The sequence below is a fragment of the Varroa destructor genome, unplaced genomic scaffold, assembly GCF_002443255.2.
Source record: "Varroa destructor unplaced genomic scaffold, Vdes_3.0 BEIS01000003.1, whole genome shotgun sequence".
Classification (NCBI taxonomy): Eukaryota; Metazoa; Arthropoda; class Arachnida; order Mesostigmata; family Varroidae; genus Varroa; species Varroa destructor.
Genome location: NW_019211456.1, coordinates 46,457,666 through 46,469,735, shown reverse-complemented (window position 1 = coordinate 46,469,735; position 12,070 = coordinate 46,457,666). Strand labels below are relative to the sequence as shown.

Genomic DNA, 12,070 nt, shown 5'->3' with positions numbered 1-12,070 from the left:
GCATCTCTAATCGAAAGATATCCAGAAAATTCTACTAAGACAACTAGAACTTGCGTTTGAGGAACGCTGCATTACATAAGCACAGTGGCCCTCGGCGCGGCTGCGACCAATACGCCCCCGGTCGGCCAGCAATAGCAGTATTAGCACTAGTAGTGGCGAGGAACCAGTCAGCTAGCCTTGTGGTGGAAACTTATAATCTCTTCAAGCCGAGAAAGTTCAGAAAACTGGCGCACGGCACAGTGCCAATTCTCTAGGCAACAGGCCTCTGTGCCAGCGGACTCCTGTGACGGGACGAGACCACGGAGAACGTTTGCATCGCCCACACACGAGACGATACTGAACATGGTTAAGCCTCTTGTCATAAGTGTAGCGCCTTAGTAGCAAGCGTCGGTGGTTCTCTCAGCTCAGAAATTTTGTCAGCGCTGGTAGCCAGGGCAACAGCGGCAGGGGCAGATGCAGCAACCTCCATCATTACCAACGCAGTTACTGCAGACGCCTGAATGAAGGAACATTTCAATAGAACAGCGACGGAGAATGGGGCTAATTTATCCCTATCTAAATGAAAGGAACTGAGACGTTAGCCGCATGCAGTGTCAGAGCGACGATCAGTGTAGAAGCGGAAACTGCAGAATGAATGAGGCCCAGCGACTGCCGCCTTACATATCTCTGAGCGTTATGCATATGGCGGTACGCGCTTGGAAAAATAAGTCTTATAGATAGAAACGAACGCTGCTAGCAGCTTACGTAGCTAACGGAACGAAGATAGCCATTTATGATTAATCACTTCGTAGGCAGCAACATTTTTCCGCTAGTACATTGTTGAAGCACGTGCATAATTGCCAATAAAGGAGCAGAAGAAAACATTTGCCCAAACACGGTGAGCCGACTATGGTGCCGAATGAATTCCCTAGTCGTTCGGTTAAATTAAAGGCGCTAGCAGAAAACGATGTCAGTTCAGCGGGTGAAGCTGCTAACCATGATCATGGTGGGCAGCGGAAATGGAAAGCGGCACAGGCCATAGAACGGGAGGCAAATATATTCTAAATTCTTCTATAGCGATGCAGCTTTGCTTCATTGAACAGTTCTCAAAACTTTATAACGAATGAATCGCGGCCGTTCAATCTGCTAAGTTTTCCATCAAACGTACGGGCATACTTTTTGTCGAAGGGTTACAACCCCAGGCAAGCACGGAAGAGTAAGCCCACTAGGCAGTAAGTGAGCCAGGTTGCATTGTGGACCCAGCACAGTTTAGGTGAACTGCTAGATTGGATTGCCTTCTATTGCGCAAGTCAAGTTCTCTCCGGACACAGAATGTGTACTCACACATTCTAGGTTTGGCGAGAATATAGTGCTAAACATACCTAATACTTCAACAACAGAAAGGCCGTTATTAGTAACAGACCAGAAGACCAAGTTCTTTAACAATATAGAAATCCCTTTGCGGAAAGAAAAAAAAACATGATCCTATCCTTTAACGAAGGTATCAAGGGTATGGTTAGGCCTACGGCGACAACAGACACGGAGACGCCTTTGTCCAAAAACTAAATTTACATTTTATGCGTGGTAGCAAGACAAACCTTTGGAGCACTTAGAGTAGATCTTTAAACTTACCCGACTGTTGTTTTAAGCCTCGCTTTATCCTGTAGGCAACCCTGTCTGGAACGTGGAAAGGGCTAGTTAGCGAAAAAGGCGTTCCTTTGTCGCCTCTCACGTTGGTAATGTTGTTTAGCAAACGACTCTGCCTAGCGAGCCTTTCATTCACTCTTACTGGCTTGTTGCCTTTCTCGACGTTTTGTTCGTGGCGGCAAATAAGGAACAAGCCTGCCGCCCGTATCATCTGTCTCGCAACGTCTCACAGTAGCTCGGCTAATTATGTATACTGTGCCCTTGAGGCATGCAGCGAACCTCATCCTGCGTGCATAGCCGTCGAGATAAATGCTTGCCTAATGTAGACACGGCTTGTTTGACCCACTTACGCCTGCTACTTGCCCATTGGTCGATTTGTATGCCATTGAAACCAGTGTCGTCGCATTTGACCCAAGCCATCGAAGGGTTTTGCAGTCCTGATATCTCTAGTCCTATTCTCCGATCCGTTTCCGACACCCTATTACTTCCCAGTTTAGCTGCTTATCCCACTGCTTCTAAGCTTAACCACGTTCCCACTTATTCGTTCACTATGTGGTGCTCTTCGTTATCTAGTTTATGCAGTTTTTGTATGTTGCGTGTTTATTTAAGCTTCGAACATCTAGACGGCGGGCCTCGCAAAAAAACGCTTACACAGGCTATCTATGGCAACCTATCTATATGCCAACTTAATAGAACTGTACATTCATCAGATAGACACAAAATGCACTCTGGCAAACATCGAAAGGCAGGAATGCTTATACAGTACGTATGCGTCGGCGCATGGTACTTTGGCAAAACTGAAACGGAGACAAAAAAAGACTAATTGAGGCAATCGTTTTATCGATTAGATTCCAAACAGCAGCAGGAACTTAGAACCGGCGCAGTCCTCTGAGCCACCTACCGGACTATCGCAGGCAGTAAGAACGCTACTGTCAACCTGCAACATTAACGTGCTGCACGTGCTACTATTACTATTGTCACACGTGTTCGATGTGTTTAGGCGGAGGCTCGCTGCTGAGTGTGAGGCTGCGACCGTTGCGTCACCGAGAAGCTAGCACACAGACAGTTCCCGAGCACAAACTACTCGTTTCAATTTATCGGCGACCATTGTTTTAATACAAATAAAGCGGAGTGGCAGGAGCTCTTACTTACTCCATGGATCCCAAGGGATTGAAGGAGCGACTGAAGACGCTGTGAGTAGCTCGGAGCGAGGACAGTGTGAGCGGAGTCACCAGTTAGCCATGTGGACGTTTGCTCTACGAAGAGGTGCCTCACTCTCGCTTTGGTAAAGCTATTCTTTGCAAACGCTTTAGCAGAACTAATACACTGGCATTTGGTACAGGCTTTGTATAGGCGGGTCTACTTGGTATAGAAGGTGCGTGTTGGTTAAGAGAAACATTTATTCCTAACAAAATTGGTGCTTATCAAAGCAGCAAAATCATACATTTTGAAACTACCGGTTTGGCTGTTTGATATACTGTAACAAGGACTATCCTAACGCGCCTTACTTCGTATAGTTGTGAGTGAGTCGAGCGGATGGAGGCCAACCTTTACAGGAGCGAGCCATAACTCCCTGTGGCGAGCGGAACAAGAAAGCACGTGTCTCAAAGCGAAGCAGGCGCCATAATTTACAGGCGTCGACTGTCTTGCATTAGAGGGCGTGAGCTCTGTTTGAGACCACACATGCTATGTAGAATACTAAGCTTGTTATGGACGATGCTAAAGAAGCTGTAAACTTCGCGATGGGAGCAATTATCCATGGCTTATGATGCAGGGTTCTGCAGATTAGCTGAAGAGGCTAGAGTTAAAAACTAGAAAGTCATCGGTGGATGGACATAACGCATGACAATTTAGGTGACCGAGTTATCACATTGTAGTATAACGCGTCTCGGCATTTTAAAATGAATTTGTCCTATGAAATTTCGAAGCATTTTTAAGATTTTGTATAAAAAGCTAAGAGGCTTGAAACTAACGGGGTTGTAGACGCTGTGGTCTTTCTCTAGAATAATTAACTTGCTAGGTTTTAAAACCAGCTGGCAAACCTTCGCGGGTTAAAAAGCAGCGAGAGTTGGTTGGCTGTTTGGCCCCAGTGGGCTACTTCACCAGAAGTGGGGGCATCTCGTTTTTCTAAAGCGGATATCAGCTTCCGCAGCAGCCCCTCAACCTGCACCGCTAGGTGGTAATTCCCTTCTATCGTCCTGCCAAATGGCACAAGCGTGTGCTATAAATTTCAGATATATTCCCCAAGCACAGGCAAGCGTGCGCGTTCGCGTCTTAACCTTTCCTTAGCTTAGCACGGCACATAAGCGCCACCGGTAGGCCGTCGAGCTTCCTTGGTAGCCATCGTTGCCGCTTCCATACCATTTAAAAGTAAGTCGCTGTTGCCAGTGGGCCCTGGCGGAAGGGGTCCCCAGAGCAAAGCGGACGCGACACCCACCACCGGGGCTCAGCGGCCTCCTTTAGTTGGCCTCCCAGAGACCATCCGGAAGCCAAAACATGGTAGCATTTGTTGTTCGTCTCTCGACAACAGTTCAGCAGAGACGGGAGAAGAAGGAGTTCGGGCTATGTAGAGAACGAATGTCGAAGCTACAGAAGCCCGTTTTACCGAGGGAGCCTCTTGGCGCTCCCCCACCCCCACCACTACCACCGCCATCTGCACCGCGGCCAGCATCAGTCCATCGAAGCGCAACTTTGTTGGAGTCTGCCCCTGGCACATTTCTGATTTGCCGCCGCTTGTTGAGACCAAGTTTCGCTCCAGCCGGGCAGCTGTAAGCTTCACTTTAGCAAGTGGCTGATTTTTCCTACCAAAAAGAGAAAGAAATTGAGGAATTGGTCGAAAATCTGGCCAACTTGAGCGCCGCTTCATTTAGCTCAATACTGAAAAAACAATTTACTCTTCTTGCCGCCACCAATAGCATCGAGCCCTTCGTCTCGTCCTCACAGATACTACCCAACTGCGAAAAGAAGTAGAACCGGAAAAGCGGCAACGTTTAAGGGTACTTGTGCGCTGGGCTTGAGATCTAGCATCAACGGCGCAAACTTTGGTACTACCACCACTACCAAAATCCAGGAGTTCCTAGTTTATCGAGTAGTGAACGAGCAACGAGAGCGCTTAGCATTATGAGCCTCCCCTTATCGCCACAGCCCCCAGTCAACCAGCCATTTGCGGCAGCTCGGTGGACCGAACGACTAAACGATTGAAAGACCATGCCCAAATGCAGCAACGACGCAATGCCGACGGCACCGTTTGCCTGGTCCGCGGGGACCTACCCATTCACATATTATAAGCATCACCTCTACACGGGGAGAGGGAGGAGAAAACGAGAGAGTGCGTACAAACGTACAAAGCGCAGAAACGCAGAGTACAAAATCTATACAATCTTCGGCAGCGCCTTTCGGAGTGCTTTCCCGATAAGCATCCGGTGATAGTAATACTGGAAGCACTCCGACAGATACTTCGAATCTCCCTATAAGCAGCATCGGCTGTGGGTTCAGCGCCGTGCCGTCGCTCTAACTGTCCAACATCCAAAGCTATTGTCTGATAGGGAAAGAACTGTGCGTAAGAGAGTAGGGATTGTGCTCTCAGAGACTGGTGGGATCTACACCAGATTGTTATTATTGCTTTGGATTGCCATCTAAGCACGTTGCTCCAGGAAATGGACGCTCCGGTATCTCTGCCGGGAACAACTCGCAGAACGCCGGCGACACTCCCGCCAGTTCTACTCGAGATTCGAGTGCGGGGCGGGGGGAGAAGTGGCTCAGCTGTAATGCGGTGTAAGGGGGTGAGCTGGGCCGACTCGGCTACCCGAAAAGGTATTTCTAAGTTTTTATGAGTGTATGATATCCAATAGCAAAAGCTGGCTGTAATCACCTTTGCGTGATGAGCGATTGCTTCTCATCAATTGGACGTGTAGTTGCATGCCTTCAAATGAAAGTTTCAGAAACAGCCAAATATGCTTTTCGACTAGTAATTGATGCTCTTGTTCTCGGACTTTTTGCCACCGATATAACCGCCTGTAAAACTCTCCGAAGACGCACACAGATACGTACGCGGAACACAAATACGTCTGCAGCAACAACAGCGTAAAAGTTGAAATCCATCTTCCATCAACGAAGGCGTTCGTAAAAAAAAATCATTGCAGGTTATTGAAAGCTTAAATTTAGCAGCACTAGGTGTGCTACAATTATTGGGACGTTTTTATAGATATAGTGCCTTTAGGATGCGTAAAATCTTTATGAAAATTCCTTATGTTTTACATACATTTTATTACGATAAAGACACACATGCTATTCAGGCCCATAAAATGATCTACTGTTTATAGCTAAAATGATGGTTCTATCGCTTAGGTTCTAGTTTGTAGCAATTTTGATTTGAAAAATGTTCGAAGGAGTAGCCAAAAAAATTATGAGTAGCGATAACACCATCTATCATTAACCAGTTTTAAATTAAAACTTGAACGTTTATAAAATTATCAATCAAGTAAGTGGACGGTAAGCAGTGGTCAACAATCTGTGGTAATGCCTAAACTGATGCCAAAAATGGTGATGCTAAGTATTCGGTGGGACTGAAAAGGAATAGTGTATTATCAGCTGGCAAAACGATTGATAAAAAATAAATGAGATTATAATAAATTTTATAGGAAAATCGATCGAAACTAGTGATTAAAGGAGGTTTCATCTTCCACCAGAACTCTCACGTGACACCGTACATCCCTACCTATTTAGCAAAATTTAAGGAAACTTAGATGCGAGATTGTATATGGTATACTTTAAACAAATTGACTGATAGTTGTAGACCTGCTAAAGCAGACGAACAGACATTATCCACTAATATGTTTCAGTCACCACTTTCATCTATTTAATCTCGCCGAGCTCCGGCAAACGGCTCGGTTTTTCAGGTTGGTTGCCGCCGTTGCAACTGTTGTGACTGACATCGTTGGGTACGTACAATCAGAAACGACCCACATGAGAGCTGCCATTAAAGTTACTCTTTTTTTTTTAACTATGCATCGGACGTAGTTCAGCTATTTAACACAGGTATTGGTGGGATTCACGCGTGAATGATTTTGGTGCGTCTACCTGTTCATTGGTAACAGAACTACTCCGAGCAATAACTCTACGTAACAGGACCTAGAGTTTCCTCGCTATCGCGCTCATTGTGGATCTTATGGTTGCTGGCGTTGCATCCGATCGTGTTTTCTTTTACTATTGCTATAATAAGCTATAATATAATGATCCTAAATAGGAGAAACCAAGACACCTGTGTACCTGACAAGAGGAATAAGACAGCAAAAAATGCATATGGCCAAACAAGACATAGCGGCTAGCAAGTTCAATTGGATCTCTTTGGATCGTCGTATGGGTAGGAAAACACTGGTGATTCTACCCTTTGCCAAGTTCTTGAGAGTCGATGTTTCCACGCCCTTTTTCCGGGCAAGAGAGAGAGAGAGAGAGAGAGAGAGATAACAAGAGACCACGAGAGAGAAATTGCTGAGAGCGACAGCGTTGCGTGGGGAGAGAGGAGGCCGACATATAGGGGAAGCGTTGCCGCGTCCATTGATATTGTTACTGGCTAAACCCATGTCGTAGAACTACGACAGGCCCACTGGCCAATTCTGCTTGCTCCAACGCTTAATTGGGTGCTTAGTGATGTAGTTATTTCCCTCTATCTTGACAGTGGAAGTCTTCTCTACCGAAGGTAGGCGAGCACACAAAACAGTTACACATGCGGTACTCATAGACCATAGAGGTAGCAGACAGAACCGGCTTGCCTCTTGCTTATATTATTCGATGTTATATGAATCAAACGAGTCTGATATACGCACTTACATTCTATATGAAGACATGTGTCGTTGTAAAAAGAAACTCTGTCGTTGTATCTTAGCTTATCCATATTGATATATATCCAACCCGATGACTGCATCAACTTGAAAATTGGGCACCTTAACAATGTATGTTCTCTACCTAAATACTCTTCTCATACGCAACGTAGTTTGGTTATTAGTGTGTAAACCGCACGCCTTTATGCCACGGTACATATGAATACTCTTTTCTAATAAAAACGTGTTTGTATAAATCAAGACGTTACAGCGACATTTTTGACTTCAATAGGCTACTTGATTTCCGCAAATGTTTTCTAGCTTTTGGGCAATTGCTTTTGGGCATCACGTGAGAAACGGTTGGGAAATATCATTATGCGTTTGCAGATAGGGAAGATTCTATTCAGGTCGGCCGCTGAATCACTCTTGAAGAGTTAGGGGTCTGGCATCGACGAACATTGAGACCAACAATCTGCACCACCTGGCACATCAGCTTGTAACAGGCTATTGAACGTAAGCAAATTCCGCCTGAAGGAAGTTTATTAGGGTTCGTGCATATTGAAGTAGATGGCTTCACTGTGAGTTAGGACAAACCGCATCTGCGTTTATTGGATCTTTTGATTTGTACCGACTAGCCTAGCGTAGTTGACCTCAACGTCGACGTCCTAAGCTACACCTCGGGCTCGTTTCTGGACGGCTACTCATTGGGACTTTGACCTGCTTACTCACTAACGCAACAGTACAAAACGAAGTATTATCGATTGGACTCTCCCGATTCGTTACTCCGAACCTCGTCCCTTGGCAAGGTAGTAAGGTGTCTTTCCTTGCCGAGACGTTTGTTCACAGGAACCGCTGAACCACCCAGTAGCCGCGCTAATGACTGCCGATTAAAAAAGATTGCTGCTTTCGGTTAAGCACTAATGGAACCACTCATTTGAATTTATCCCAGGTGAAAATTTCACAACCAGATTAGTGATCTTAAATCTTCTTCGGAAGCACTCGCAAGGTAACGAGTTAAAGCAACGTGCTCCATATGGAACTGCTCCACTAACCACGTACGTCTTTTTGTGAAGGAGTACGTCGCCGCCGCCGGAGATGACGTATTTCAGCGACCGTGTGGATTTCATGCCTCTTTTTGTGCTTAGCTAGTAATTGAATATAATAGTTCACAGCCATTAAAACTGGTGTTAATCGTTGTATAGAACAGCGAAAGGAGGAGACCATTACTTTCTGTTGTTAGCATTTCCAATCGAGTTTCAACGTACCTTCGACTGGCAGATGTCAAGCTAACAGGATGATATACAACCACATGAGTTTTCCATCTGGAGTTTAAGACTAAGGCATATTTACAGAGAAATTCTCTTCTGCTGCAAATACTTATGTCTATTCTCATACGATTGCTAGTAGTAGCAGCTGTAGCTGTCGACAAGGGCATTCTCATCATCATAACGTATTGTGTCGCGCTCTTTCAATTTTCGGACGTAGTAATTTAATGAAGTTGTTCGTCTTATTGCCGCTATACTATAACGGCATGGAGGGAGTGATGGATTATTATATCAGTCCACATCGTCTCTCGTCGAAGTATTCAAGTGTTCAAGAGGAAAGCGTTTGTTAGGTGCGAAGCAAGGAGACTCTGATCAAAAATATATTTCTAATCAGTGGCACGTTTTTTTTGTTCATAGACGCTGGTGAACAGGCCATTTTTGATACCTATGCATATACATATAATCAGTACCGGCAGACATTTCCTGCATCAGCCGGCTTGCGCTGGCCAAACAGTTTACCTCTTTGATGTACGATTTTCAAACACTTGTTTATGTTGGGGGACTTCCCGGTTTGTTGCCTGACTGCCTGCTCCCTCGCTTGGCTCGTTCGCTTTTTCCCTTTCACTTGCGCAGAAGAGCGGGCCCCCTCCATCGCTTTCCTTTACGCACTTCTTGACAGCTCGAAATAGACTCTATTTGCTTTCGGACAAATTGTTACGAAAGCATTCGCTTGTCTCGTCTCGCCATCTAAACTTTAGTTTGTACCGCAAAGTGTGTCCTCTTATTTCGTCTTGCTCTCTACTGCAATATACCAGCGAGCTCTTTCAAGAGTCAAACTCCGTTGGGGCTCACAGATAGATAGCATGCACGATTGACGCTGGTGGGGCGGCAGGGTTTGCCGACAAGGCCATATGCCATGCCGTTCTTTACCCCACCTCACCGCTTCGCGACTTCTTCTTCTGTATGCGTATTTGTGGTGCGACATGCTTGATTTCGTCTTGCTTAGTTGCATCCCGCAAGCCAGTCGCTTTGCCTCAAAACCACCGTCTGTGCTGCCTATATTTAGCAAAGAGGACACACACAGACACAAAGCCCGTATCTTCTTCAACGCGTGTTCTTTCAGCGTATATATGGTTAGTTGTGATGTGTACGTCCGCGATTTTGCTTGTAAAAAGCGGAACCAGCTGAAGTTAAGTTGGCAAGGGCGAGTAACTGGGGCATGTTGAGGTTGATCCCCAACCGATACTCCACTGTCCTATGTTACCTTTAAAGAAAGTGAGGACATATCAGGATGTGACAACAAGCACGTTGAAAGGACCTGCTGCTGTTGTTTTGCAATGACATTGTAAGCCAACGGCGCGCTAAGAACCCTACCTTTTTTTCGGTTAGATGTACCCGGTTCGTAGTAAGTTGCAAGAAGGGACACGAAAGCAGAAGCCTGGGGACGGAATTAAACGGACCTTCATTATAAGATTGTCATAGCAGCTGCCAGTACGAAAACTGCCAACCACACCTCATGAAGAATTTCATTTACACTTCTTTACTAGGTGGAATGCGACGTTCCTTCTGCCTTTCGTCCTTCAGCAAATAGGGTCGGTAATATGCATTTAACATTTACTTGCTTTCTTAAATAAAAACTGCGGCGGAATGGAACGGCTGTAGGTTTGATTCTGAATTTGCTTAAAGAGCCGCATATGTGTCATGACTCGCACAGTTTATATTGTGCTTTGCTAGCGCGTTGCAACCGTCGTAACTGTTTGCTGTCGCCTGCCAGCTCGTCCGTCTGCCTCCCTGGGAGCCGATGACTCGATTAGAAGCAGTCTCAAGATCTATGCTCAGACGTGTTAAAGTTAGCACATCACCCAAACCCCCGTTCTCTTCCCGCATTTGAAAAGTGACCTTTTCGTTCGTGTTAATTATTTGTGTGTGTTCGTTTAATGGAGATTGATTGAAGGAAATGCTAGTGCTTTTATGGAAAAAGAACGGCAGATCATCAGCAGTGGCGGAGCAACTTCAGACGTGCCTTCTACACCAGCTCTCGGTGAAAGCGGATCCGTTTTGGTTGCCATATACTTCGGCCTTTTAAGCTCGTAAACTGTACTGATACTTTCATCGTAAAACCTTTGAATCGTCGTGTAATGAGCCGAATGAGCTAATCGAATCGGACAGCCCCCCCCCCCCCCCCACCCACCCACAAAAAAAACCTCTTGACGTCAGGACTTCTTGTTGCCGCTAAAGCCGAGTGCTCCCTTTTTTAGCCACAACTCTCTTAGCATCTGCCTATTCTACGCAGGCGATAGACGGACTATTGGTAGACCCAGCTTCCGAACCCAGACCAGTACATCGGATTCGAACCGTTAATGTCGATCTATCTACTCTTTTCGCTTATGCTGCAATCATTAGTGGATTAGAAGCTAAACCACGAAGGACAGGTACAAATGTATTAGAAGTAATAATTGGATGCGAAAATATCATCGAGGCATTTTTGATGTTGGTACTATTGCGTTAAATATGACCATGGGCTTTCCTTTGACTGTCAAGCGCTTCGATAATTTGGATATGAACGTTTAACAAAATTACCTTCTTTAAAGAAAAATAACTTAGTTCTATTGGAGACAACGTAATTATTATCCAGCCGATCTGATTTTTCTCGAAACGACTCAAACTATGCCTAAAAATGCACTTACTAGACATACAGATAAAGTATGATGATCCCCAGGAGTTGTACATACATTTCTAGGTAACATCAGTCAGTTCTTGAACCCCTTTTACAGTGTTCGTCCGCTAGACTAGGAGATAAACATGAATTTTACTGGCTAAATTTATGCGTAGTTCGCCTAGTTGTCACCAAAGTGTGTTAAACAATTACCAACCTGTATCAACTTTTTGAGAGTTTCGAGAATTCACCCAAATCGGCAAAACTTTAAATCATTTGCCTACGCGCGTCTATTCAAGTGTTGTTTAGAAGAGCCAGAAGAGTATTTTAAATGCAGACGCTGCCTGGTGTTTGGTATTCTTCTGCATTTAGACGATACTCTATGTCTAGCTCTGTGAAGAAATACCAAATAAGTAAGTACGGCTAGTTCACCGTATTTTATTTTCTGGATATATGGCTGACTATGAACCTAACATTAAATCCTTTCATTAGAATTACGACAAGGAATTGTGAAGTAAACGAAAAAAAAAAACAGAATATAAACATAAAAAACAGAAATAAGAACACTGTTTTCTGCCAATTAGTAGAGTATTAAAATTGCACTCTAAGGGTATGTAGTATTCGTCATGGTAAAAATATGCGGTCAATATCGTTGAACCGATCAACCAACAAACGATCAATTTGTCTATAAGCTGTGAATAACA

General features: G+C 44.9%; 1 protein-coding gene and 1 long non-coding RNA gene across 9 annotated transcripts in view; one reads left to right on the top strand and one right to left on the bottom strand.

Moving 5' to 3' along the window:
* The window catches only part of LOC111246236 (suppressor of lurcher protein 1-like), a 252,987-nt gene that overhangs the window by 168,290 nt on the left and 72,627 nt on the right, over positions 1-12,070 (top strand). The window lies entirely within an intron of this gene.
* LOC111246238 (uncharacterized) lies at positions 9,842-11,721 on the bottom strand. Its single transcript, XR_002671603.2, has 3 exons — positions 11,584-11,721; positions 10,085-10,148; positions 9,842-9,974 (listed from the first exon to the last, which is right to left on the bottom strand). It is a non-coding gene; the product is annotated as an uncharacterized LOC111246238 (long non-coding RNA).